A 23472-nucleotide genomic window follows, 5' to 3' on the forward strand; every position below is an offset into this window, starting at 1 on the left:
GGCAAAAGTAACAGATGGAGGAAGAATGGATTTATAAAGTAATGATTATTTTCATCATTATGGAAGTTTTAAGCGCATTGATGTTTTACTATGTTTAAAAAAAGATAAATACAGGGTCATCTCATTCTTATCCTTTTTTCTTTATTCAAGGAAAGCACATTATCATTTCAAGAATAAAGACACAAATTCTGGAATCAAGTGCTGCTGTGTCTCTGGAGTGCTCTGACAGACATATTTCCCATTTATTGCTGGACGCAGTGGGACTAACTTTCTCCCAGTCTCTATGTTGCAATTTTGATAGGAAGAGACCACTGTCAATTCTCTTGAGTTCGAGTCACTTGATTATACTGAGCAGTATCCCAGTCGGATTCTTAACCTGTATCTGGGATCCTGAATAGTGAAGAGCTTTAAGTTTCTGAGAACATGCATCCCAGGATGAATCAGCACCCAAAGGAGTGGAGAGTAAAAACTCTGCAGGGAAATTCAGAAGTTACTTCTAGACATGTGGAAACAGGGAACATTCTCTTTTGGTGGAGTTTTCACTAAAAGCCTGGCTTCCTTGAACATAAATAATTTAAAAGAAGGTAATAGTTTATTTAAAATGAACAAATAGCAGCTGATACTGTTCCAGCTAATCATTTAAATTGTATCCGGTATTAATAAAATAAATTAATAACCTTTCTGATGATTATCTTATGAGGAAAATAGCTGAATTTTAGTGTGATTAATTATTGGAAACATATTTGTCCTGAGGACCCACTGCACTTTTGTTTCGATGAAAAGATGTACTTTTCACATTTCAAGGCTGTTTCATTACTTGGGTTTTTCCTTGTTGCAAAGATAGTCACTGTATAGCAGCATATTATCTCTATACTTGTGACTAAACTGTTGCCAGATCAAAATATTATTTCCCTCAGGATTTCTATTTTTGCCCCAAATGTAGACTCCAGCACATGTATGACTTTTACCATCAATATACTCGTGCTTTCTCCTTCGCCGCACCCCCCCCCCCCCCCCCCCCCCCCACCACCTTACCTGAAGATGCTGACTTGACTTGTCCTGGAGTATGGTCCTAATCCCATCAGCAACTTTCCTGTGTGGCCAGTGTAGATGTGTAGGCTCAGACCGTGTTGGTTGGTGGGTTTTCAGCTGTGGAGGGCACTACAGTTGAGCCTGATTTTGTCCTTGCTTAAGATTTAAACAAGAGCACTTCTCAGCGGAAACTTCTGTTTAGCAATCAGAAAGCTTGCTTAGTTTTATTTCCATAATCAAATAGCATTGAAGACAATTAGAGTCTCACAGCCATTGGTTTAGCTGACGTCAGTCAATTCAGGGCAGAATTTCCCATCCTGGGACTAAGTCCCGTGTCAGTGGGAACTGAGAGTGTTTCCTGCTGCGGAGGGCGGTGGGGATTCGGGCTGCACTGCAGAATGCCAGCCTCATTAATTGTGCATTTGGAGGTTTCCCAAAGAAGGACATTCACCTGTAGAGGCGCCTTTTAAATAGAGGCATCACAGCAGCCAGCTGCACCCTCCACCAGCCCAGAGAGACACACCTCGGTGGGTGCTACAGGTAGTTCAGGCAGGGTCTCACAATCTGGTGGTCACTGCACGGACACGTGTCTGCAGCAGGAGGAGGCAGGTTCAGCCAAGAACACCAGCACTTGGAAGACTTCTGGGAAAGAGATATCTGCAGCATCCAAGTCGGATGACAAGCTTCTGGGATCGGCCCTGCCCAAGATGCTGGCGATACTGCGAGAGTTGTCGGAGGCCCTCAACAGAGTGGCATGTGAGGTAGAGCAGTCCGTCCGGCTGTTCTCTGATGAAGTGGTGCTGACCTGAGTGCACATCGAGGTCTCCATGGGGTGGATGGTGGACACCATGGAGAACCTGGTCCAGCAGAATGCCCAGTTTCTGCCGGAGATCCGTGCAGACCTTCACTCCATTGCTGTAGCCATGGGTGAGTTTTTGCTGTGGCTATAGGAGAAGGGAAGTGGGGTACCTTGACCTCCCTCCAGGTGCCCCTTCTCCTCAAGGATTCAGGCAGGGGTACTCAGGCACCCAAAAGGAGGAGGAGCGGCTGTTGGACACCCCAGGGACCTCCACTCAGGGCTCTGAGCATGTCCAGCCCTTTGGAATCCCTCTTGCCTGCGACCCCTTCAGCTTCATCTCCTCTGACTGCAGAGGAAGCAGCTGCCCCACAGCACAACAGCCAAAGTGAACCAGGACCCTCCAGGCTTCGGGGTTGCCAGAGGACAGCTGCCAAGGTCATCCAAGATAACAGGGCCAACTGGCCAGCAGGCTGCTTCCATCCCTGCTGTGGATGCTTGGGAAGCACCTAGAAGAAGTGGTAAGGAATGCAACATTAAGAAATTTTGATTTCACATGTAGTTGCATGGTGGCACTATGATTGTAAATGTTATGACACTTTTGCAAATTTGGCCCACTTGAACTTTAATGAGGTCTGATGTGGTTAATTTGTAACGTAGCCCTTAAGCCGATGCACGATCCCTCCCCACAACATCTTCCGAGAGATACCCTTGAAAGTGCAGGGAGGCAAGGATGTTTGCCAAGGCCCTTCAAACCATGCGCAAGAAGTCTCCCATGCACGCTGAACCTTTGCCCTTCACATGCTCATCTGTTCCATGCTCTAGCATTGTAAGTACTACATGCTGGGGTTCCCCTTCAGTTGTCCAGTTGAGATGACCTGCATCTCCACCCATCCCCGATGACCCAACTCTTATGCGGCATCTTGAGATCTCCACCACGAGGCTCTGCATAGTTTCGAGCAGCCATTGGTTGTCGTTATCTTCCAGGTGCAGTTGAATACATTCGCCCCTCCCCCCATCAGCCACACCTTCCCCCCATAACCAGTGAACCCACCACCCCCTCCCCACCCCAAGTACAATATTTGACTTCCCCACGGTCACCCTTCAATCCTCCCCAATCATCATGCCGATGCTCCCTACCTTCCCGAAGAGCCCATCCCTGTCACAGTAGATTTGCCCCCCACTCATTCTGCCTAACCCTAGAATCCACTTCTCCTTCTGTACCCCTCCATCAACCCTCAGCGGCCCCTTCACCCACCATCGCCGAACCATCATCCTCCCAGCCTACTGGCTCCCGCTGTCCTCTTTAACCCTCACCATCCCTTCCTATCACCAATTCCCGAATATGACCTCAGGACTCATCAATTGGCACTACAAACACCTCCCTGTGTACCCCTTTCCGCTCTCCCCCACCATGCCCATTCACACCTGCACAGCCCCACCCCAATGGCTGCCCAGACTCCAGCACGGCCCTCCTCACACAACCGTTCCATACCACCTCACCCATTCCAGACCGCCACAGCATTTCTCGTTCCCCTACCACCAACAACCTTCCCCACCCCACTCTGAGTCTCCACACCCGGCCCACCTCTTCATTCCTCTCCACCCCCATCTAGTTCCACACACCTCCCCCCCAACCCCCGCCGGCACAGAGCTTCACCGCCCACCAGTTCCTCCTGCAGCTAATCACCTGCAGTTTTAAGATCCACCTCCTGGAAGCTGCTGCACTGAGAAGATCTTTGCGAATGATGCTCCACCCACCCACTGCTGCACGTGGTGTTCCAGGGTCCACTGAGGCTGGAGGCCCCCATCCCGATCTCCGCAGGCTGCCCCAGGCCACCTTCAAGTAAGTCCCAACATTTGTATGCCATGATGGTCCAGATGTGTTTTGCACCAAAGTGGAAACCTGCTGGAGGTACGGATGATTGGGTGGTTGAGAGGGGATATTCCAGTCGGGTCTTCATCTCCATCCCATCAACGGGGATGCAAAAAGGTTTCACGCCAGCCTCTGGCGGGAATGGCAACCCCTCATGATGGGCGGGTGCACGCTTTCCCACCGTCATTATACCCTGGTGGGAAACTGACTTTTCGACTCTCATCACAATGTTATAGCCCCCACCCACCCACCATTAAATCCGCAACGGGTGGGACTGGAAAATTCCGTCCTCAGTACCAGATTAGGGTATTTTTGGGGAATTCCTGATTTTTGTGGCTTAGGTGCAACACCAAGTAGTACATGTGGCAATTGAACCATCAGAAAATGTTTTCAACATTTCTTTCCAAGAGCTTGCTGCATAACGTAACACGTCGGCACAGGCATGATGGGCCAAATGGCCTCTTTCTGTGCCATGAGATTTATTAATTCTAAGACAGTAGTGATATGTGCTAGGATCTGGGAATGTCAGGAAAGAAAATGAGTGTGTGAGAATAAAACTTGATGCACTTTGAGTTGGGGCTGGTTAACTAGGTTGGCTAGGTCAGGGTTAGATGGGGTCTGATCCCTGTTCTGGCTGAGGTAGACATGGGGCCTGCACCCATGCCTTACCTGTAATAAAAAATCACGGCACTTTGCAGTTGTTTGGTGAATAATTACCAAGGACCTGCCTTTGAGCAGAGAATGGAAGAAAAAGAAGCACTTTGATTGTGCCCATGACCAACGCATTTTATTCCCTGGAGATGCAATATTGGTTGGAAGACTGGACACAATGTGAACCTCTGCTTTCGGATGAAAGACAACAGTCTCTTTTCCTCTGGAAGTTTCATGGGCTTTACTTGGAAACTCTTCTTGTCACAACATACCAAAACAACTTATATCTGCATAGTGCCTTTAACATAATAAAATTTCTCAGGAGCATCACAGGAGCATTATAAAATAACATATCACACTGAGCCACGTAAGGAGATACTAGGTGAGGTGACCAAAAGCTTAGGCAAAGAGATTTAAAGGAGTGCCTTAAAGGAGAGAAGTGAGGTAGAGAGATGGAAGGATGTATGGAGGGAACTCCAGAGTTTGGGGCCTAGGCAGCTGAAAGTATGGCCACCAATGATGGAGCGATTAAAATCAGGGACACTCAAGAGTCCAGAATTAGATGAGAGCAGATGTCTGAGTGTTGTGGGAATGAAAGAGACTACAGAGAGCGAGAGAGAGGTGGAGCCATGAAGGGATTTGGAAACAAGGATGAGAATTTCAAAATCAAGATATTGTTTGACTGGGAGCCAACATAAGCCAATAAGCACAGGGGTGATAGGTAAGCAGGACTTGGTGTGGCCTAAAACAGAGTTTTGGATGACCTCAAGTTTTGGGAAGATAGGATGTGGGAGACCAGCCAAGTGTATGTTGGAATAGTCAAGTCTAGGGATAACAGGCGTGAATTTGAGCAGTGGATGGGTTGATACAGGCAAAGTCAGGCAATGTAACAGAGGTGGAAGTAGGCAGTATTAGTGATGACATGAAGATATGATTGGGAGCTTATCTAGGGGTCAAAAATGACACCAAGATTGTGAACAGACTGGTTCATTCTCAGACCATTGCGAGAGAAAGCAATGGAGTTGGCAGCTAGGAGATGGAGTTTGGAGTGGGGACTGAAAACAATGGCTTCAGTCTTTCTAATATTTAATTTTAAAAAACTTCTCATCCAGCACTGGATGTTGGATTAAGCAATTGGATAATTTGAACATTGGAGGAGTTGAGAGAGATGGTGGCGAGCTAGTGCTGGGTGTCATCAACCCATGCAACCACTTGTGATCTGAAAGTCTTTACTTTTCTAGGCCTACCACTCCTTCTAGGTGCTGCCCTGACATCCACAGCAAGGGTGGAGACAGTCTATGCAATGGTTGTCCCTGTTGTCTCTGATGACTTTGACATGGGTCCTTGAGGGCCCCAGCTTGCTTTATCTGTCCTCCTGTGGGCCAGCTGCTCCCTCTGCAAACTGAATGTCAGTGAGCAGGTTATTGCTAAGCAAATGCCGCTTGATAGCACTGTTGATTATCCCCTTCCATCACTTTACTGATGATCGAGAGTAGGCTGATGGGGTGGTAATTAGCTGGGTTGGATTTGCCCTGCTTTTTGTGTACACGACATACCTGGGCAATTTTCCACATTTCCAAGTAGATGCCAGTGTTATAGCTGCGCAGGAACATCTTGGCTATGTTCAAATGCAGCAAGACCTGAACAACATCCAGATTTGGACTGTCAAGTAGCAAGTAACATTCACGCCACATAAGTGTCAGGCAATGACTATCTAAACAAAGAGAGAATTTAAATATCACCCCTTGACATTTAATGGCATTACCATTGCTGAATCCCCACACTATCCACACCTTGGGGTCTATGATTGATCAGAAACTGAAGTGAACTAGCCATATAAATATTGTGGCTACAAGAGCATGTCAGAGGCAGGGAATCCTACGGCGAGTAACTCACCTCCTGACTCCCAAAGCCTGTCCACCATCTACAAGGCACAAGGCAGGAGTGTGATAGAACACTCCCCTTGCCTGGATGAGTGCAGCTCCAACAACACTCAAAAAGCTGGACACCGTCCAGGTCAAAGTAGTCGGCTTGATTGGCACCACATTCACTCCCTCCACCACTGGCACACAGTAGAGCAGTGTGTACCATCTATAAGATGCATTGCAGAAACTCACCAAGATTCCTTAGACAGCACCTTCCAAACCCACGACCACTGCCATCTAGAAGGACAAGGGCTGCACAAATAGATGGGAACACCACCACCTGAAAGTTCCCCTCCAAGCCACTCACCATCCTGACTTGGAAATATATCACCGTTCCTTCACTGTCGCTGGGTCAAAATCCTGGAATTCCCTAACAGCATTGTGGGTGTACCTACACCACATGGACTGTATCAGTTCAAGGAGATGGCTCACCACTACCTTCTCAAGGGCAATTATGGATGGGCAATAAATGCTGGCCTAGCCAGTGAAGGCCACATCTCTTGAATGAATAAAAAAAAAAGGCTGAGGCTGAAGGGATCACAGGCAAAGGGGATTCGGAGGCAGAGATCAGACTCTGAGATTCCTGAGTGGATGATCTGGGGGGGTCCAGCTGCTGCGCCTCCTCCCTTCAGGTGCCCAAGGGCCCAGCATGATTGCTTCAGGGGAAGGAGCACCTGGAGGGACATCAAGGTGACTTGTTTCACTCTTGTGTTGCCACTGCAAGAACTCACCCATGGCTACCATGATGGAGAGCAAATCTGTGCACATCTCTGCATTCTGCTGGGCCAGGGTCTCCATGGTGTCTGCTATCCTTCCCACAAAGACATCCATACATGCACAAGTGTGCAGCAGTTCATCAGAGAGCAGGCAGATGCACTCCTCTGACTCGTGTGCCACTGTTGAGGGCTTCCAACAGCTCTGCGTGATTTTCCCTACCTTCTGCTGACTCTGCACAATGAGTTGGAAGGCTGAATCAGAGGCTCAATATCTAACTCAAACCTCACAGATGCCTGATCCCCAGCAGTCCTCCAAGTGCTGGGGAGCTTGACTGAACTTGCCTCCTTCTGCTGTGGACATGTGTCCGTGCGATGACCACCAGATTGTGAACCTGAGCCTGCTCTAGATCTAGGTCCCACCTAGGTGTGTGTCTCTGCGCTGGTGCAGGGTCAGGGTAAGTGCTGTGATGGGACTTCCAGGCTGCTTATTTCCAGCTCTTCAATGGAGGAAGAGTCCTCTTGGCTGGAGATGAGGATGTGGATGGAGCTGAAGGACTGGCTGGCTGAGGGTATTGTTGGCTTGGCAGATCTCCCTGTGAACCAAAGTGGAGATAATTAGTGCATAGCAGCAGAGTCAAAAACAGGAGAGAGAGCACTGACAGCTGCGTTGAGAGAGGGATGATGTGGTGCAGCATCCTCACGTGGGTGTTTGCTGCCAACCTCACTATCATCGCAGGCATGGTCCACATCCTCACCAGTCAGCGCGATAGTATACTCCTCATAGTGAGTGCGGGGCCTAATGTAGGCCACTCCACACCCCACCTCCCGGTCTGGGACCTCTCCCTACTGTTGTGAGCCAACTTCTCCTGTATGGAAACAGATGGAGAGAGTGTGAGCAGGACACATGGCACTGTGTGGAATGTTTGTGTGGTGAGCGGAGCCATGGACAGGATGAGGATGTGAGCTCCAGAGGATATGAGCCTGATGGAGATGTGAGGGTGAGTGTGAGAGTTAGTGGTGTTGTCCCTTGAGGTGTGAGATCCCTGTGGATGTGATAGGTTTAAGTATGTGAGTTGAGAGTGATGAAAAGAGTGACTTACCATGGCTGAACAGATGAGAATATTCATCCTCTTGCTGCACTGGATGACTGACCTCCAGCTGCTGCCAGTGCCTCCCATGTCCGATTGGTGACTTTTTTGGACCTCCTGCGGCCAGAGCAGGGGTAGAGGACATAGCAGTGGCTTTCCACTGCATCCAGCAGGCACCCCAGACAGGCGTCAGTAAATTTGGGGGCTGCTGTCTTCTTTACTTTCAGGGCCATCTGGTGTCTGGGGCAGTTGTGGTCTAAAGCCATGAAGTAGGCCTACACTCTGGTGCACTTTAAATATGGCGCTCGGAGCGAAGGAGAGCTGAGGTCACAGCGTAGTGGGCAAATCTGAGCGCGCCCGCCAGTGATCCTGCATAATTAATGAGGCGGAACGCACTGTGAAGGGGACGATATGGCACGAAAAGCTGCCATTGCGGCCAGTGGGTAAAACGTCCTTTTTCCCGCCCGCCACCTCACTTAGTGCAAATCTGGGGCGATTCCGCCCTGAGATTCATTGTCTCGATCAGAGAGCTATGATTGCTTAAACAAAAATAGAAAATCCTGTAAATTCTGCAAAGCTCAGGCAGCATCGTTGTAGAGAGAAACAAAGTTAATGCTTCAGCTCAATGATCTTTTGTCAGAATTCCCTGACCTGGGTACTTCTGGCTTTTTTTGTTTTCAGTTCAGGTTTCCAATATCCACAGTATTTAGCTTATGACTGTTTTGTTTGCCTTCTTATTAAAAGTTGCTGCAAAACACATTCTCCACAGCTATACTCCTTGCTGGCAGCCAGCAGCAGAAACACTCTTCAAACAGTATGGGAATAGGGATGATTTACAGTAAAAACTGTGGCTGCCCATCCATCAGAATGCAGCAAGACTGTGGAGGGCTATGACTTCACTCATTCCAGTTGAAAAGCCTTAACACTTCTTGATAAGCTTGAAGCCACTGATCTGGTAAAACATCCTGGTCCGAACCTCCTGCAGAGTGGTAATCACCGAGAGATTGCCATTCCGCTCCCTGTTAATTTTACACAGCACCAGAGACCCACTCTGCCCTGGAGTTCCGAACTAGGCCTCCTCAGAAGTGCGGAGCATTCCTGTCCTGGGAGTCCTTTTGTAGGACAGGATCGTCGGGGGCAGCCAAGTCACACCCGCTTTTTACAGCACCAGCTGCCCTATTTCCATAAGCCTCCCTTCACAAACACATGGAAAAGCTTTGGGTCATTTAAATAACTTTTCAGTGTGTTAGTGAATGAGTGTGAGTGAGGTAAGTGGGTTGGGTGGTAGGGTAGGTGGGCTGCCAGCTGAATGGATGGTAGGGTGGGTAGGATGTTAGTATGGTTAGGGTGCCAGCTACGTAGGATGGCAGGTTGGTAGGTGACAGGGTGGTAGGTGGCAGGGTGGTAGGTGGTAAGGTGGCTGAGTGATAGGTGGCTGGGTGGGTGGCAGAGTGGTAGGGCCGGTATGGTGCCAGCTGGGTTAGATGACAGAGTGGGTAGGGTGGTGAGGCCGGGTCAGGTTGTGTCAGCGGGGAGTCGGATGGCTGGGGGGAGAGTTAGAGGGTCAAAGGGGGAGTCAGAGGGTTGGGGGCAGTTGGAGGGTCAGTGTGGGAGTCAGGAGATTGGGGGAGAGTTGGAGAGTTGGTGGGGTTAGAGGGTCAGGGGGTGTCAGAGGGTTGTTGGTGGGGGATCAGTGGGGAGTCAAGGTGGTGGGGAGTGGGGGGCGTGCCAATTGCATAGTTACCCAGGAGTTAGAACTGGTTTTTCCCTGTCTAACATTTCCTGGGTAACTATCCAGGTCACCGAGTCAGAACCCTCCAAAGTCCCTGATTCTAACACAGAGTTGGAGATTTTTGGGCCCCCAGTGCATCTTCCGGGGTATATTTGGGGTGTGGCATTCGGAGACTGGAAGGTCTGGGCCCATGGGTGTCATGAATGTCTCTGTCTTGAAGCCTGACGATTTGAGACCTGGAGCCGTCAGGCACTGGCAACAGGACATAATTACATTCTGACAAGTTTATATAGACAGTTTTCATTCTAAACAATGACAGGAACTTGTGATACAAAAAGTTAACATACATCTGTAAGACTTTTAATACATAAGATGTTTCATTTAAAATATTTTGGAATCCAGTTTTGGATCCATGCTTTATTGAAAGCTGAATTGATTGCTCGAAGAGGACTTGTCTGGCTGATTTGAGAATATCTGACAACATAAAAAATAGCCAAGATAAACACTCTATTCGGGTATTAGGGTGAATGTGTGTTTAAATTTTAATACGAATCTGATTGTACTTGGCTATTAAAATTTTAATCCCCTTCAGCAATGCTGGGCTCCGGGGCAGAATTTAATGCTGATTGGGCGCATGCCCGGCCTGCTCCAGTGCAAAATCGGGCGAGATGATGTCGGGCGAGTATCCTGACGTCAGCCCGCGCTCACGTGATATTTCGGTCAGCAGGCGTACGCAAAAGTCGGAAGTGTACCCGCCGACAGTTAAGAGGCCTATTAAGGTCACTAATGGCACAATTGGCAGCATTTTCATCATGTATATTTTCAGGTGCCTGATTGGAATGCTAGGACTTTTTTTCCCCTGCTTTTCAAAACTTTATTTCTGATTCTTCAGGTTTTCAGCTCCCTGAGGCAGCTCTCTGCCTTCAGGGAGCTTTCTGTCAGCACTGGCCCGCCCCTGTGTTGACGTCAGCGGCTGCCCCCTTCCAGCCCCCACCCTGGCAGCACTGAGCTTCTCAACACGCAATTCAAGCTGGCTGGTCAGGGCCGATCACGGCCAGCCCTCTGTTCCCCGGCCGATCCTGGGCCTACCAATCGCGCCCGCCCACCGACCTAAAAAATTCTGCTCCAAGAGTGCCAATGGCCTGGTCACAGTAAATATATTAAATGATGTATTCCCATTGTTACCCTATTGTTATGATGTCATATTTATACATTGTATTCAATGTCTGGACTGTATATCTGATGTGTATATGTATGTATGAGTACATGCATGTGCAGAGGTATGTATGTATATATATATGCATGTAACCCACCATTACTTTTGCAGAAATTCCTGAAAGTGGCAGGAGAGGTCAGGAAGTTGGCAGAACAATTTCCTGTGAATTTTATGCTTCTATCTGCCTAAAAGCAGGTTCTAATTGGGAAGAAAATCATGCCCCATATATTTGGTTTGCTTTACTTTTTATCATTGCTATTCACTGTGAATATGATCGTGAATTTGTACCTTGCCTTCCTACTCAACCTCACTACAGTCTTCAACGCAGCCAACTACATCATCCTCCTCGCGCTCCATTCTTGCATTGTCCTGTTCAGTGAGATTGCTCTCATTTGGTTCCACACTTACCTATCCAATTTAAAAAAAAACATTTGTTCATGGGATGTGGGGGTTGCTGGCCAGGCTAATATTTATTGCCCTTCCCTAATTGCCCTGGAGAAGGTAGTGGTGAGCTGCCTCTTGAACCAAGCAGTCCGTGTGTTGACAGAACACAATGCTGTTAGGAAGGGAGTTCCACGATTTTGAGCCAGCGACAATGAAAGAATGGAGACATAGTTCCAAGTCAGGATGGTGTGTGACTTGGAGAGGAGATTTTAGGTTGTGGTGTTCCCATGCATCTGCTGCTCTTCTCCTTCTAGATGATAGTGGTTGTGGGTTTGGAAGGTGCTGTCAAAGGAGGTTTGGTGAGTTGCTGCAGTGCATCTTGTAGATGGTACACACTGCTGCTACTGTGCATCGATGGTGCAGGGAGTGAATGTTTAAGGTGATAGATGGAGTGCCAATCAAGCAGGCTGCTTTGTCCTGAATGGTGTTGAGTGAGCTATCTGAGTGATGTTGAAGCTGCACTCACCCAGGCAAGTGGAAAATATTCCATCACACTCCAGTCTTGTGCCTTGTGGATGGCAAACAGGCTTTGAGGAATCAGGAGGTGAAATACTCGCTGCAGGATTCCTAGCCTCTGACCTGTTCCTGTAGCTACAGTATTCTATGACTAGTCCAGTCCAGTTTTTGGTCAATGGTAACCCCAATTTTTACCCACTGGCTGCAATGGTGGCTTTTCACACATTATTACCCCAAACCTGCCTCATTAATCATACATTCCCAGGAAACACGCCGTTTTGATGGTGAACAGGCTCTCATTCGCTTGTCATGCCATCACCTCACTGCTTCCTCAAGCTGGGCACCATATTTAAAGTGCAGCTTTGTGTGCACCACTCATTGCTTCCAGCCCAGGACTGCCACACAGAAGACATGACCCAAAAGGCAAAAAAGGCTGCAGCCTCCTGATTCAGTGAAGCATCCCTGGAACACCTTTTGGATGTCGTGGAGGCCTGCTGTGATGTCGTCTACCCTTGCTCTGGTCGCAGAAAGGGCAGCAACATCATCAATCCTGCTTGGGAGGCATTGCCAGTGGTGGTTACTGCCAACGCCCTGCAAAAGAGGACAGCCACCCAATGCCGCAAGGGGCTGAATGATCTCCTCCATTCTGCCAGGGTAAGTCACTCTTCTCATCGTCCTCAACCCACACACTCTCAAATCCAGCACACATCCACAGAGATCTCACTCTGCCAGTTCAAGGGCCATCACCATTCATTCTCTCATACACACCTTCATTGTCCTCATCCTGTCCATGGGACCACTCACCACCGACACATGCCATGCATACTTATCATCTGGCCTGGCAGGCATCCTGCTTACACTGTCTCCATTTGCCTTCATGCACAACATCAGGGAGAGGTCGCAGACCGGTGGAAGAATGCCTGAAATCAAGGTTCAAGCAGACTTTGAAAATAGAGTCAAACAGCTGATCGGTGAGAATCTGGACTGTTCCTGTTCTGATGGTGAGGTAGGCTGTGCTCCACTAAGTGAGGGTCCAGCAGTGCAACGTCCATCAGACAATCATGCCACGAGTGATGTGTCCTGTTTCACAGGCCACTGCCATGCACTAATTATCTCTCCTTGCTTTCACAGGCACATCTGGGAAACAGCCGATGGAGTCCATGTCCCAGGTCCTCGACTCAAGGCCCAAAAAAACCTCGGAAGAGGAATCTGCTGAAACCCCAATTGATGACCCATAACAGCTCTCACCTACACCTCTGCTAGCACAGAGACACCTCGATAGGACTTAGTTCTAGAGTCACCTCGGGATCACAATCTGGTGAGCATTTCACACTGTCTGATCCACAGCAGGTGACGGTAGGGACTTCCCAGATTCTCAGCGCTTGGAAAACTGCTGGAGGAGAAATCTACTGAGTCCAAGTCAGATGAGGAGCCTCTGGATGCAGTTATATTTCAGTTGCTGGAGCTGCAAAGGTAAGCTCAGGAACATGAGGAAGGGATGTCTGCTGCACTCCTCAGCTTGCAAGGCACAGTGGAGGAGTCTGTCCACCTTCAGTCTGAGGTGATAGCACCGGCATGCCAATGCATCGAGGTCAACACTGGTAGGATGGTGGCCGCCATGGAGACCTTGGTCCAGGACATCGTTCCTGCACTGCTGTGTGGGTGTGGACTGAACCCCATCGCTGAGGCCATAGTTGGGGCAGTTCATCTCACCCCAGCTTCTCTTTGTCATCAAGGAATCAAACAGGTACCTCGGGCACCCATAGCGAAGAGCATCAGCAGGTGCACACCCTGGGGCCATCCACCCAGGTGAACTCCAGGAGTGTCCGGCTCATTGTTTCCATATGCCTTTGGAATTTACTTTTCTTACTTATATAAAAATCTTTCATTTTGTTAATATGGCCTTTTCCTTTTGGGAAAAATAAATGTAATAGCCTTGCCTTGTTTATTCTGTCAGATGTAAAACTTTATCATGTTTCTTTGAAAACCAGGCACCTCTCCACTTTTCTAATAATGCAAATTTCATTCAAACCCTATATACTGACTTTACCCTAGCTCACTTATGAGCATTTCAAATACCCTTTTTACATCTAACTCTTGAGATCATTTCAAATTTGCAGCCTTTTCAATTAAATCAGCCACATAGACAGAACCATCCATACACATACAAACATAAGCCCACTTTACAATAAAATTATGAACAACATGGTAGTTTTGTGACAACAGACAGGGCGTCGCAGACAGCAGGTTGCCTCCACCCTCACTGTGGATGTCAGGGAAGCACCAAGACTCTGCAGGGTTAAGAAGATTAAGAAGATGTTGTTGAATGGCCTGGTCATGGGTGTTAATCATATGTACATAATGTTCACTATTGTAAATAAACTCCCAAGAATATCTCCCTGCATATGGCTCCTTGTTCTGATGACAGTGTTTGTGTCACTCAGATGTGAAAGCTTGATTCATATACAAGATAAAGGCAGGTGTCTCAGTTCAGGGCCTCTTCCCTGTGTAGTGTGTAACCTTCAGAGCAAGTGATGATCTGGCTTCACACTCGCTGGACATCTGATGCCTGCACCTCGACGATACTTGTCATTACTGCCAGAATGTCATGGGCAGGCATCACAGAGTTCCATCTCTCTGTGTGTTCTCAGCACCTTTAAGGTGGGGCTGCCCCCCCCCACCCCACCACCATCTCTTAAGCACCTGTAACTGGTGACAGTGTGGTCCTAAAGAGCTCAGGTGCTGAAGGCTGACAAAGGATCAGATGCTTTTAAAGCTTCACAGCTGTGTCTCCATCATACGACCCTGATCACAGAGCGCAAGTGAGCTGCCTTTGGCCAGACAGGAGTCAGACATTCTCAGAGGCTATGTGAAGATCTATGGAGTGTCCTCGCTGTATGTCGTCATCATCCTCCTGGAATATAGTGACTATTAAGGCCTCTGCTGTGTCTCCATGACAGGAGCATTATCACAGAGGGTATGTGTGCTGCCATCAGCCAGACTGGAGTCAAACATTCACAGATGCAATGTGAGGATCCATGGTGTCTCCTCATTGCACGTTGTCATTACCCTCCACAAAACTAGAAGCTATGAGGGCCTCCCGAGTGCGCTTGCCTTGCCTGGCCAGTGTGATGGCTTCATCGTCAGCATCCTCGCCTTTGAGGACTGCCTCATCTTTATCCCTGTCGACATCTTCCTCATCAGAGTAAACGCTCCTCCACCTCCTCCTCAGCCAGCTCCTCTCCCTGTTCTAACACCAGGTTGTGGTCTGTATTGCAGGGCTCCACCAGACTGGTCCAAGCACCGGAACCTCATATTCAGCATTCCGATGGTCTGCTCTACCAAGTTCCTAGTTGCAGCACGAGCCACATTATACCATCTCTCTGCTGCAGTCTGAGGCCGTCACATGGGTGTCATCAGCCATGTCCTCTGCGGGTAGCCCTTGTCTCTGAAGAGCCATCCCTGCAGCTTCTGCGGACCCTGGAAGACATCAGGGATCTGAGACCTGCTAAGTATGTAAGATTCGTGGAAACCGTGCACAGAACTGTAGGATGTGTTTGTGGTGGTCGCACACCAGCTGAACATTCAGTGAGTGGAAGCCCTTGCAGCTGACATAATTGACCGCTTGTTGCCATGGAGACCTGAGCACTATGTGAGTCCTGTTGATGGCACCCTGCACCTGTGGGAAACTCGAGATCTGGGCAAATCTAATCGCTCTTGCATCCTGGCTTTCCTGGCCCCAGGTGAAATGCACAAATCTGTGTGCCTTCACAAAGATGGAATCCATGACCTCATGGATGCATTTGAGGGTGGAGGCTTGCTATCCCACTGAGGTCATCTGTGGAACCCTGAACGGAGCCACTGGCATAAAAATTGAGCATCCTGGTAACTTTCACGGCCACTGGCAGTGGATGCCCTCCATGTCCCCATGGCGCCAAATCCTGCAGTAGCAGGCAAATGTGACCAGCCAGTTCCTTAGACATGCGCAGTCTTCGGCGACACTGGTTCTCACTCTTCTGCAGGAATGAAAGGCAGCCTCTTTAGACCCGGGGTGTAGCTAGGCACTGACCAGCGACGGCTCGCTGTGGCTCTTCAACAGCGTGTATGGGAGCCCCTGTCGCCCCTTCTTCCTGAGGGTGCTGCTCCTTCCTCTGCACAGCCAGGAGCCTCTGTTGCTCTCTTCTCCTTCGCCACGAGACACCGTGAGACAAACAGCTGATTCACCAGTCTCCATGCTCCTGATGTACTCCTCCTGAAGGATTAAAGAGGGAGACACGTGAGCTTGGGCGTACTAAGAACCTGTATTGATTAAGCTTGAAGGCCCCTTAACACATCCTGGAGAGTGCTGGCCACCACTTTAATGGCCAGAGTTCAGTGCACTTCATGGCTGCCCAAAAACCCACCCATCTCCGCCCCACTCCACCTGACCGATTGGCAGCAGCTTTGCCCACTGGACTGCATGCTGCTCAGACACAGGCACAGGCATTCTCCTAACTCACACTGCTAACAGCTGAGCTGTTAGCTTGAACCATGGGGGAGGCTGGTCCAAACTGAGATGCTGACATTGCAAGGGGCTGTGAACACCTTCACCAGTGACTGCACAAAGGCCAGATTTTGCAAGGAGTTTGTACAACCTGTGCAGTTGCCCAACTGTTCTGCAGTCCACTAAGTTTGCAGTCTGTGCTGGAGAGGGTGAAAAGCTCTGGAGCACTTGGTGGCACTTTGATGCCTCTGCGTAGCTTATCTGGGCAGATAAGCTAGAGGCCCGACTCCAAGCTGGTCAATGTGACTGCATCTGAACTGTCTCAGTTGCGGAGGAATGGTCACTTTATACAAGGTTTCCCTAATGCATGGCCATTTCCTCCTTTCACCCTGCAGGTGCTTGTTCAATACCATCAATGGTAGTGCAGCCCTTGCACCCACCACTGAACGCACCCCACAACACCCCCCCAACCCTCGGCAACTCGTTTCAACCGCAGAGCAGCCCTTGCCTCAGCCGGGAAAAAGCAACCTGTCTGTGCCCTCACCTGAATGTGTGGCGTCTCAACCTTGAGGCTCAACAGGCGACCCTCGTGAGTGCTGCACAACCTTACAGTGTGCACTCACCTCCGAATGCCCCTCGGAATGCAGCTTGCCAGTTGCATATGCCTGATAAATACAGTTGTGAAACACACTTGTGTGCACCGACACTGATGTACGCAGATGATTCAGTGTGGGGGGATGATTTCGGTGAGCTGGGCTTTTAATGATATGCAGATGTATTACAATGAAGTTCCCAACATCCGGTGGCGGGAAATGCGGCTTGACGGGTGGAGTGGATGGTTGCAAACGTGTTTCACAACAGTGTGAAGCCAATTTTTGGCCTTCCTGCCATATTGTCCGCTCACGCCCGCCCTGACACCCGATGCAAATGGGCACAGAAAATTCTGCCCTCTGTCTTTACAAATAAACCACAGAAGAAGTTACCTGACTCTCTGGAGTGCATTTTGTGAAGGTATTGTGTCCACATTCCACGTTGCTTTTTAAAAGTAAAGTGTCCATCTCCCAATAAGCTTTATGGGCATATGATGTGACTGTAACAAATGATTTGAGATTCTTTTTCTATTGGTGCTATATAACTGCAAGTTGCTTTTGTTGGTATTTATTTGTTCAAGGAAACTGGGTACATAGCTTATCAACCTGATGTTATTCTAGCCCAGGATTGTACACAGAAGCAAGGATTGACTAAGTATAATTTTAACAATGAAATCTGTGAGATGATTGCAACACTTTTTAGAATGCAGCACTGCACAATTTAGAAGATTCTTCATTTTTATTCACTGTCTTTTAAACAATTTTCTGTGACAGCGGGACATGGGACAGCTGGAATATTAGACAGGGCAGGGAGAAATATTTTCACAGTCATCCCAAACTTCTTCTCAGCGGTCTAATTTTCAAATCACAGGGGCCCGGCAGGCTTGAATGAGCGTGTGCGAGAGAGAGTGGGTGTGTGAGAGAGAGTGGGTGTGTGAGAGAGAGTGGGTGTGTGAGAGAGAGTGGGTGTGTGAGAGAGAGTGGGTGTGTGAGAGAGTGGGTGTGTGAGAGAGTGGGTGTGTGAGAGAGTGGGTGTGTGAGAGAGTGGGTGTGTGAGAGAGTGAGTGTGCGAGAGATCATGTGTATGTGAGAGATCATGTGTGTGTGAGAGAGAGAACAAGTGTGAGAGTGAGTGTGTGTGTGAGAGCAAGTGTGAGAGAGAGTGAGTGTGTGTGTGTGTGAGAGTGTGTGAGAGAGTGAGAATGTGTGTGAGAGTGTGTGAGAGAGTGAGAATATGTGTGTGAGTGTGTGAGGGAGCATGTGTGTGTGAGTGAGTGTGAGTGAGTGGGCATGTGTGAGAGAGTGAGTGTATGTATGTGAAAGTGAGTGTGAGAGTGCATGTATGTATATGAGAGTGAATGCGTGTGTGTGTGTGTATGAGAGAGTGAGAGAGTGAGTGTGCTTATGTTTGTGTGTGTGTTTGTTGTTCATCCCTAATTGCCCTCCAGAAGGTGGTGGTGAGCCACCTTCTTGACCTGCTGCAGTCCATGTGGCATGGATACATGTACAGTACTGTTAGGAGGGGAGTTTCAGGATTTGACCAGCAACAGTGAAGCAACAGTGATATAGTTCCAAATCAGGTTGCTGTTTGACTTGATGGCCAACTTGCAGGTGGTGGTGTTCCCATGCATATGTTGGCCCTTGTCCTTCTAGGTGGTAGAGGCCATGTGTTTAGAAGGTGCTGTTGAAGGAGGCTTGGCGAGTTGCTACAGAGTGCCTTGTAGATGGCATACATTGCTGCCACTGTGCACTGGTGCGGGAGAGATTAATATTTAAAGGGGTGGATGGGGTGCCAGTCAAGTGGTCTATTTGTCCTGATGGTGTTGAGCTTCTTGAGTGTTATTGGAGCTGCACTCATTCAGGCAAGTGGGGAGTATTCCATCACACTCCTGACTTGTACCTTGTAGATGGTGGACAGGCTTTGGGGAGTCAGGAGGTGAGTTACTCACTGCAGAATTCCCAGCCTCTAGCCTGCTCTTGTAGTCACAGTATTTATATGGCTGTTCCAGTTTAGTTTCTGATCAATGGTAACCCTAAGGATGTTGATAGTGGTCATTGCCTGACACTTGTGTGGTGCAAATGTTATTTGCCACTTACTAACCCAAGCCTGAATGTTGCCCAGATCTTGCTGCATATGGGCACAGACTGCTTCAGTATCTGAGGAGTTGCAAATGGTGCTGAAAAGCATGCAATCATTTGCGAACATCTCCACTCCTGACTTTGTGATGGAGGGAAAGTCATTGATGAAGTATCTGAAGATGATTGGGTCTAGGACACTACCCTGAGGGACTCTTGTAATGATTAGTGGATAGTACTAAAAGAGGAGACATAATTATGAGGACCAAAGGGAGACGCGAGGAGCTACTATTTAAAGGTTTCTTCCCATGGAGACCCGTAGTCTCTTTCTCTTCTAGCTCAAGCTCCTCAGGAAGGGTTTGCATGTCTGTCTCACTGAAATTGTGAACTCTTTTGTTCGGCTATGAGCCATGACCTTGTCCCTTCTTTGGCTGTCCTCCAGATCCTCCAGCAGTTTTAAGACCAGTACTTCGTGAACAGGCAAGATATCAGAGATGATACACTGGGAACTGCTACTCATAGCTGTGCAACTGCCACCATCAGAAGGTATTACGTTGACAGCAGTTTCCAGGCATAAATATTGCTTATAGCAGTTCAGAACACATCTGAGAAACAATAAGTTGAATTTATTTGTTTTGAAAAGCAACATGCAAACATAGAATTTTACTAAAAATAAATGTGTCTCACAATGTTTTTCGATTGCTTTAAATTATATTTCAATTATATTTCTATTGTCTCACTGGTATTTAAGCATGTTTATTATTCAAATCAGAACAAAACATGCCACTGTTGTGTAAACAACTGTCAATTGTTGAAACAATGATTACAAGGCACTATCTCTTTTAGCTGCACTTAGAGGTACTTATAGTCTATCCACTTGTAGTTGAATATGATAGGAATAACAATGCCGAGGAGCGTATTGTCACTTCGCTTGCAGCATCTCATGCCAGCCCCTTTTCATTAAAGAAAATCTATTAATTTACCTATTTATTCCCATTTGTACTGTTTTATCCAATGTGTCACTGCTCCTTTTATACGCAAATATCACGGTGCTCCCTCTTGCAAATTAAATGGGCACATCCAAACATCCACCTAAAAACAAACCTGATATGCCTGTGTTATTCACATAGATCAGTTATACATAAATGCAAGATATTCAGGTCTGTTAATATAAAATGAAATGATGTGTCTAACAAGAGAATTCATCTAATGGTCTAGGTGAGGTAGGAATAAAAGATTTGTTTAATTCTTCAGTGTGCCATAGCTTATTGCTGTCCATTAGACAAAAACAAATTGCCAAACATTAGTTAAGCCACCAGCCTAGCTCAGCAACATCATATTTTAAAAATCTCATACTACATGCAACCATCGAACAAAATATCTTGTAGAATCCTATTCAGAAATCTATCAGACCCTGGTGAATCTTGAGTATTTGTGGGGAATTAAATTGTACACAAAAGCAAGGAAAGACAAAATATAGTTTAACAATGAAATCTGTGAGATGATAGCAACACTTTTTAGAATACACCACTACATAATTTAGAAGATTCTTCAATTTTATACATTGTCTTTTAAACAGTTTTCTGCCACTATAAACAAAGCTTAAAGAAATAACTAGCAAATAAAAGGATTGTTAGACGTGACCAGAATGTATTGGCGTTGTTTGATGAAGAATCTATTTTCTAAAAAGAACCCAACCTTGATTGTAATTGCAGAGAGCTGCAAGACCACTTGTTATAACAGCCCATTTTTGTTTGTGTCTGTTTGTGTGTTGTCAAAAATTGCCAATTGGACACAAACCACATTTTAACTGCAACGCCTTTTAACTGTTTGTTTGTCTGCGAGCATGTGTGTGTGGTGGAAAGTGTACATGTATTTGTGTAAGTGAATACGTGCGTGAGCATGCATGTAAGTAAGCGTGTGTGTGTGTGTGCATGAGTGTTAGTATGAGTTTGTGCATAGGATGGGCATAAATATGTGCACAAGTGAGTGAGTGAGGATTTGTGTGAGCGTTTGAGTAGATTTGTCAATTTGTGCATGAGTGTGTGTGAGTGAATGTGTGTAACTGTACGGGCGTGTGAGGATGTGAGGGCAAATGCCTGTGAGTTTGTGAATATATGTGATTGTGTACATATGAACATATGAATTAAGAGCAAGAGGAGGCCATTCAGTCACTTGAACCTGCCCTGCCATTTGTAAGATCATGGCTGATCTGATTGTGGCCTCAACTCCACATTCCTACCTATCCCCGATAACCTTTGACTCCCTTGTTAGTCAAGAACCTATACCTCTGCCCTAAAAATATTCAAAGACACTGCCCCCACCGCCACCTGGGGAAGAGAGTTCCAAGGACTCATGACCCTCTGAGAGAATAAACTCTCCTCATCTGCATCTTAAATAGGAGACCCTTTATTTTTAAACTGTGTCTCCTAGTTCTAGTCTCTCCGACAAGGGGAAATATCCTTTCAACATCCACCCTGCCAAGTCTCCTCAGGATCTTATTTGTTTCAATGAGATCACCTCTCATTCTTCTAAACTCCAATGGATACAGGCCCAACCTGTCCAATCTTTCCTCGTATGAGAACCCCCTCCCCCATCCCAGGCATCAGTGAGTGAGCTTTTTCTGAACTGCTTCTGGTGCAATTATATGCTTTCTTGAATAAGGAGACCAAAACTGTACACAACACTCTAGATGTGGTCTGGCCAACATCCTGTACAACTGTAGCAAAACATCTCTACCTTTATATTCCATTCCTCTTGAAATAAACAACAACATTCAATTTGCCTTTCTAATCATTTGTTGTACTTGCATACTGATTTTTTTGTGATTCATGTACCAAGGCATCCAGATCCCTCTGTACCTCAGAGTTCTGTAATCGCTCTCCATTTAGACAATATGCTGCTTTTCTACTCTTCCTATCAAAGTGGACAAGTTCACATTTTCTCACATAATACTCCATCTGCCAAATTTTTGCCCATTTATTTAACCCATTTATTGATCTATCTTTGCAGATTCCTATGTCCTCTTCACAACTTACTTTCCTATTTTTGTATGATCTACAAATTTAGTAACCATGTACTCAGTCCCGTCATCCAAATCATTGATATAAATTGTAAGTAGTTGAGGCTCCAATGAATTCCTGCAATACTCCATTTGTCACATCTTGCCAAAATGACCCATTTATGCCTACCCTCTGTTTCCTATTAGCTAACCAATGCCCTGTCTAGGCTAATATGTTACCCCCTATACCACAAGCTCTTATTTTGCATAGCAAACTTTGATTTGGCACTTTGCCAAATTCCTTCTGGAAATCTAAGTACAGCACATCCACAGGTTCCCCTTTATCCACGTTGCTTGTTACTTCCTCAAAGATCTCCAATAAATGAGTCAAACATGATTTCCCTTTCAGAAAACCATGTTGACTCTGCTTGATTGCATTAAGATTTTGTAAGTGCCCTGCCATAATCTCCTTAGTAATAGATTTTGGCATTTTCCCTATGACAAATGTTAAGCCAAATGGCCTGCTTTCTGTCTCCCTCCTTTCTTGAATAGAGGAGTCACATTTGCTATTTTCCAATCTGATGGGGCCTTTACAGAATCTAGGGCATTTTGGAAAATTAAAACCAATGCAACTGCTATCCCAGCAGCCACTTCTTTTAAGATCCTAGGATGAAGTTCATCAGAACCTGGCGACTTGTCAGCTTTTAGTACTAACAATTTTTCCAGCGTCCTTTCCCTGATGATTCTAATTATTTTTTAATTCCTCCCTCCCTTTCACCTCCTGATTCACAATTATTTTTGGGATGTTACTTCTATCCTCGACAGTGATGACAGATGCAAAATATTTGTTCAATTCACCCGCAATTTCCTTATTTACCATTATTACGTGAAAGTGTGAGTGTGTAAGTGCTGTGTGATTGTGTGTATGTGTGAGCATGAAAGTCTGCGAGCATTTGTGTTTGAGTATGAAAATGTTTAATTGTGGAAGTCGCTCTGTGTCTTAGGGTGGCATTTAATGGAGGTGACAGAGGTCTTGCCCACCATCTGGACAGCTGGCGAGAGCCCCACATCACCTTTTTTCAGGAAGGTCCACTGAACAAAGTGCCAATCAGGCACTTAACTGGGAAGTCAAGGTCAAGGATCCCAGGAGCAGAGGCTTTGCCCACAGAGAGCTGCTGACCAATCAGAAGCCAACAGCTCTTCATTACATGGCAGTGCCACCAGAGAGGCAATGTCTGCTGCCAGTATTACACGCAATTGAGGCCCAGGATAACCAATTGACCCAGGCACAGATGAGTGATGACAGGACGGGGTGGGGTGTCACTAGGTGGGGGTTGCAGAGAAGAGTAGGAGGTGGGGCGGCAGCAAAGCAGGGAAGTGGCTCTCAGTG

This window comes from Carcharodon carcharias, chromosome 2 (assembly GCF_017639515.1).
Source record: "Carcharodon carcharias isolate sCarCar2 chromosome 2, sCarCar2.pri, whole genome shotgun sequence".
Classification (NCBI taxonomy): domain Eukaryota; kingdom Metazoa; phylum Chordata; class Chondrichthyes; order Lamniformes; family Lamnidae; genus Carcharodon; species Carcharodon carcharias.